A 6,000-nucleotide genomic window follows, 5' to 3' on the forward strand; every position below is an offset into this window, starting at 1 on the left:
TTCACCTTTGGACACAATAAAACATGGATCTGGGCTTGGATAACGCCAGGGTAAAAGACAGCTAACAATTAAATTGTTAGCATACATGTTTGTGACCAGTTCTCCCATTCTCGAATTCATTAACCAGTAATTAAATTTTATACTGGTGTCGTTCCCACGGGACAATCTCCTGCTTTTCAGAGCAGATATGGATAATGGATACTGGTATAAGGGGTTAAAAGTTAAATAAAGTATGAGGAAAACCTATTATATGAATCTCTTATGGGCACAGCTGCTCCACAATTACATTCAGGAAGGAGAAAACTTTGAGATCAAACACAACAGTATATTTTTGGGGAACGAGGTATCTTTTTCTGAGAGCATGGGTGGAAGAACTGAGCCCCTTGTAATTTCCTGTCACTTGAAACTGCCCAAGCCCAGGTACAAAGAGAAACACACAGACAAGCAACTCTTACAATACACAGCTAATATAAGCTTAGAAGTGAACACAATTACAGTGAATTACAGGTATATTTTCCAAACCTTCAATATGCCTTATGCTTGAACAAAAATTAGTGTAGCCAGAGATTTGAGGGAGAAAGGCTTTCCAATTTTCAATAATTACCAATGGAACATTAATTACATGCCTACACATAAGATCCTACTAGTGACTGTTTCACTGTGTAAAGACCTAGTTAGCTGTAATTTTAACACTGTATATCACCCAAAGACAACTCCATTTTCTAAAGTAAGCCTGAAAGTGCTGTGAAAAAAAAGAACTAAAAAAACCCCAAAAACAAACAAACAAACAAAACTACAAAAAACACCACAGACAAAATATCTACTTCAGATGGTGTTAAAAAAAAATGGGAATTACAGGCTTACCATTCAAAAAATCAAATAGAAAAAAAAATGCAATAAAAGACAAAACATCCTCTGCAGCATACTCTTTATGTCCTTCAAGTTTCCTCTCTGGCTCATTCCACCAGACCCTTGAGGGTATGTCTGCACGGGTGACTGGACACAGGCAGGCACCGCTCCTCACCCTCCAAACTGCCCAGACAGAAGCCAAACTAAATCTGGGAGCTGTGCAGAAGTGTTAGCACAGCACCAAGCGAGCTCCTTAGGCTGCAGGTCCGTCGCTGGTTTAATCTGGTCCCAGCAGGGCTCCCACCGAGCGCAAGGAGGATCCCCCCGCTCTTCCCCCAGCACAGGTCTCCGCTGACTCCTCGGCGCGTTTTAGTCATGCGTTGAGTCAGACCCAGGAACTCATCCAACTGAAAACCAGGCCAACAGCAACAACAACAGCAGATTTGCATTTGGCCAGGAGTGACAGTACCAGCACAAGCGGGAGATCGGGAATGCGTAGCCAGAGGTGAGGCAGGAAGGCAGGATGACCCTTTGGCAGGAGCCCACGTTTGTGGCAAATTAAAACCACCGCCGGGCCTCACCCCTTGCCCTGCAGACAGGCAAGATCTGGCTGTCTCCAGCCCAGCTTCACGTGGACGCAGGTGAAGAGCTCACCAACAGGGAATACTTTCGTGTAATAGCTGCTTGAGCCAGGGAAGTGAACATCCTTCAGATTATCCTTATTTCTAGGTACATCTGGTGATGCCTAACTCTTTCTATGACCTACAGCCGATAGTTTAGATAATCTCATAGGACAGCATTGCAATATTGAAACTTTCATTTCTTAAGTGTCCTTTGTGGACCAAGGACCGTTAGAGACTAAGAATGCTATAACTTTTCACAGTAGCAACAGGGTAGTAATGCAACAATAGGACAATGCTAACTTACCCCCTGCAGCTATTGTTCCCAAAACTTTCCTACAAACACAGAAAAACAAAGCAACATAATAAGATAAGAAATAGCATCCAGATGAGTCAAGCACTTGTCAGCAGAGTGTCCTCAACTCCCCTGAGTTACTCTTCACTGCCCTTTGTCTTCTAACAACTACTCAGATTGTGGTATCATACACACACACAAATAATTAAAAAAAGAGGACCTTTCCTCCCTTGTCAATTTCAAAACATTTATTTTTTTTCTCCTTCCCTATGCCCTTGTTCACATGATCTGTCCCTTGTATAGGTCAAAATTATTTTCTATTGGGAAAAAAAAAATTGCAAACTGATTAGAATTAGGAGCTTCCTATGTGAAATGTGTAGAAAAAAAAATATTTTTTATTTAAATGACACTAACAATGCAGTTTGCTCCTTTGGAGCAAGGATCTACACTCTGCCATGGGATTTGAAATCATCAGTATCCAATGATTTCTGATTTGTGTTCCTCTACTGTACCATGCAGACCATACGACAGCTTCTGTGCCCTTGGACATATTACCAATAGTCCCTGTCACAGTCCTTCTGCCCTGTCAGTATCCACGTTCTCCCTGCCAGTACCCCCACACCTTCCCAACCTCCCCCACCCACCCATCCACCCCCTCCCAAAATCCAGGTCTGTCAAATCTGAACTGATTTTGGGGAAGGCACAGGAAAATTATCAGTCAAATCTGCCTCCCATAACAGAGCCACAAACTTCGTGCCTCTGCTAACAGGCCACTTTCTATTACTTTTCCAGCATTTGATCTCTAGATTCTTTTTTTTTCCCCCAGCTGACACGCTAGGAGCTTTATTTACTCAGGCTTTTCATACATGGTCTTCAAGGTATTTTAAAACTGTACTTCCCCACCACCACTAATTTAAACAAGCTTTAATAGGGATTAGACTTGAAACCTGAATTGGCAGAACTGAGGAATTTGCAGCTTTGTGACAGTCTCAGATGCATCCTCGAACATCCTCTAAATATAGTATAAGGCTGGCCTAAATCTGCTATTGCTTCATGTTTAATTCAGACACCTTTGAGTGAATGTATCTCTACCCCCTACAACTTTTATTCTCATCACCTATGTATTGAAATTTACCGTTAGTTTAACTTAGACAAACACCCCAAAGCATGGAGAAAATGTTTTAAAACACTACACTTACGTAAAAACAAGTTATCAGGAGAACACAATAGATTAAAGCACTACATTGCAACAGGGATTTTACAACTTCACTAAGGCAACTATCAGTGCAATATTTAAACTATGTAGTTTCTTTAAAAAGAAGATGAGTACATCAGTAATGAACAGAACTTCCACTTTTCTAGTCAAGAACATTACAGGTAAGCAGGAAATGATGCTTTTGATACAGCAGTGCAAATCAATACAAACTCCAGTAGCAGATCTCTGAACTGCCACCAGCTTCTTATCAAGTGGAGAGGAAGGTTCCCAGAACACAAGCACATGTAGAAAGTTACACTCTAAACTAACTGCCAAAGCAATGTCAGCTTTGGTATTGAAAGCTTCTGAAAGGCCATCCATTTTGTTACATTCTTGGGATCATCTAATATTTCAACTTCACACTTATTCTAATACAAACTCAAGAGAAACAGGATTAGGGCTGATATGGATTTTAGAACACATTTTTCTAGGCTAATAATGACCTTCAGAGATACCAGAATCTCAGTCTAAATAAAGATGCAAAACTAGCCCTTTCACTGAATTTACAGTGCAAACTGTGTACTTCTGGGTGAATCAACTCCCATTTAGTTTTAGTGCTTCCCGCTGCAAGATAATGGCCTGTCACTACTTATTTCTCTACTTAGTTATGCCCTTAAAAGGCTCTGAGGCAAACACCTAAAAGCGAATTGTTCCGAATAACAACATTACTGCAAAGGGCTGTATAAGACAAGACAAGGTCACGTGCCTCTAGTTTCCAGAGAACCCAGGATATCCTCAAAGGATCCTGTAACAAAATTCGGGATAGATCTCAGTGATGGACAGCAGGGGCCATCCAGTCATTTCCCAACCAAGAGACATAAAACAGCACCAAGGCTCAGAGCAGGGAGCCCTCTTCATACCATTAAAACTATTGCTGTCTGATACTACACTTTCTTAAAAAAAAAAAAAAAAAAAAAAACAACAAAAAAAGAAAATACGTATGGGCCTAATAGCAGGAAAACAAAAAGGCAAGCCTCCCCTAAAGTTACATCTTCCTTTGATTTATTTTTTTTTAAATAGCACAGCACTGAAGATTTACCCCCTCCCCGGAGCAAACCCTGCTGCGGGCAGGGCGGGAGCCGCTCACCACATCCTGCCCTCACTCACACGGTCGCGCCCCGACTCCAACCCTCCCGAATGAAAACTGAAGCTGTCCCCGGGGGCACCGCCCAGAGCCTGCCCTGGTCCTTCCCGGCGCCCCGGGCCGCGGTACCTGCCCAGCCCAGCCAAGCCTAGCCCAGCAAAGCCCAGCCCAGCCCGGCCATCCTCCCTCTACGCCGTCGCCTCTTCCTCTCCCCAACACCACCTTTTTAGGTGCTTTTTGGATGGTGGTTTTTATTTTATTTTATTTTCGCTTCCCTCCAGTGTGCCCCAGCGGGTGGCTGTTACCTTCAGTGACCGCTTTTCCGAATCAATTCCCGTTTCCAAACCACTGCCCCTCGCCTCGTCCCCCCACCCCCCCAGCCCCAGCACGCAAGCAACTCCTGGCAAAGAAGAGGAGGAGGAGGAAAAGAGAAAGAGAACGAACGAAAGAAAAAAAATAAAATAATTACCAAACCTCTCTCCTCGTTCTCCGGGTCTGACACTGTGTATCCGGCCGGGGGAGGGAGGCGGGGAGCCGCAGCGCCTGCCCCGCTGCTCCGAGCCCGCACCCGGGGGAGGGTGAGCCCGCAGCCAGGGGAGGATGAGCTCGGAGCCGGGGGAGGATGAGCTCGGAGCCGGGGGAGGATGAGCTCGGAGCCGGGGGAGGATGATCTCGGAGCCGGGGGAGGATGCGCTCCCGCCCGCCCGGCGGTGCGGACCGGGTCTGGCCGGCTCAGCACCGCGGGCTCTGCGGCGGCAGCCGCCGGGCACAACGAGCACCCCCGGGGCGAGGGAGGGGGGCCATCCCCGGCAGGATTCGGTCCCGTGTGTCTCCGTCCCCTCTCCCCCGCCTCAGGTCGCCCCTTCCTCCCCGGCCCCCGCCGGTACCGCCCGTCAGCCGCGGGCGCAGCGCCGCTCGGCCGCCCCGGCCGCTCCCCGCGGTAGCGGTGCCGCAGGGTGTGCGGGCGCGCCGCGGCAGCCCCCGCAGGAGCCAGCAGGAGAGAGGAGGCTCCCTCTCTCTCCCTTTTCCCCTTCCTCCCTCCCGGAGTGACTCCGCTCCTTACCGGGCTGCTGGGGCTCCTGTGCCGTCTCCGGGCTGCCCGGGGCGCTGGGGCCGGAGCGAGCGGCGGCGGTTCCTCAGCGCCTCCCCGAGCCCCTTCCCTGCCCTCGCCCGCCCCCGCTCCGCCTGCGCCGGCGTGAGCCGCCGGCCGGGAATGCGGGAAGCGCGGCCGGGCTGGGCTGGAGCCCCCGCACGCGCCCAGGAGAAGGCCAGGGGAGGCGTGGGAGGGGGGGACCGAAAGCTCCCAAATCCATGACTGAGGGGCAGGGCGAGTGGTCCCTCGGGTGTCCTCCTAGGTTGTTGCACCTCCTGGTCTCCTCAGCTTAAAGCAGAATTTACCGCTGTGATTAAAATGTTCAGGGAGAATGCTGTACCCAGAAACGGAGTTACAGGATCGGCATATTAAGTTAATTACGCAATTTGTCTTAGGAGCATTAGGAACAACCCGAGATATGCAGCATACCTACCTTTTCCAAAAATAATAATTTTCCCACTCCAGCGATAGAAGATAGGCCCTTTAGTAAGATCTTTTCAACCGGAAAATCAGCAAGATGTGACCCTTTTATATCCCCTTATTACAGTATGTACAGTATGTACTGTATGTACAGGCATTAATTAATTTTACAAGGTTGTGTTTATTTCGTTACTGCATTATTGTCTTCAGTTTATTAATGCTGGAAAAAAGCCAGCCCCAGAGAGGTTGGGTAAGATGCCCACTGATGACTGAATCGGTATCGTAGCTGCCAGCAGAACACCCCACACCAAGGGATTAGGTACTACACCCACAACTGCAGTTCTCCCACCTCTAGCTCCTTTCTTATAGGCTACATGTGCCTGC

The 6,000-nt window shown here is 47.8% G+C and overlaps 1 protein-coding gene across 3 annotated transcripts in view; it reads right to left on the minus strand.

Annotated features, from left to right (window-relative positions):
- The window catches only part of LOC108501759 (fatty acyl-CoA reductase 1-like), a 136,841-nt gene extending 131,585 nt beyond the window's left edge, over positions 1-5,256 (minus strand). Inside the window, exon 1 of one of the 3 annotated variants that reach the window (XM_017823972.1) lies at positions 5,167-5,256. The gene's annotated coding sequence lies outside the window, so the exon portion shown is untranslated. Of the gene's footprint in view, positions 1-4,572; positions 4,643-5,166 lie in introns of those variants that run through there. The other 2 variants (XM_017823970.1, XM_017823971.1) reach the window with 2 other exon arrangements.
- Between the last annotated feature and the right edge of the window lie 744 nt (positions 5,257-6,000).

The sequence above is a fragment of the Lepidothrix coronata genome, unplaced genomic scaffold (genome assembly GCF_001604755.1).
Source record: "Lepidothrix coronata isolate B3197 unplaced genomic scaffold, Lepidothrix_coronata-1.0 Scaffold107, whole genome shotgun sequence".
Taxonomy (NCBI): Eukaryota; Metazoa; Chordata; class Aves; order Passeriformes; family Pipridae; genus Lepidothrix; species Lepidothrix coronata.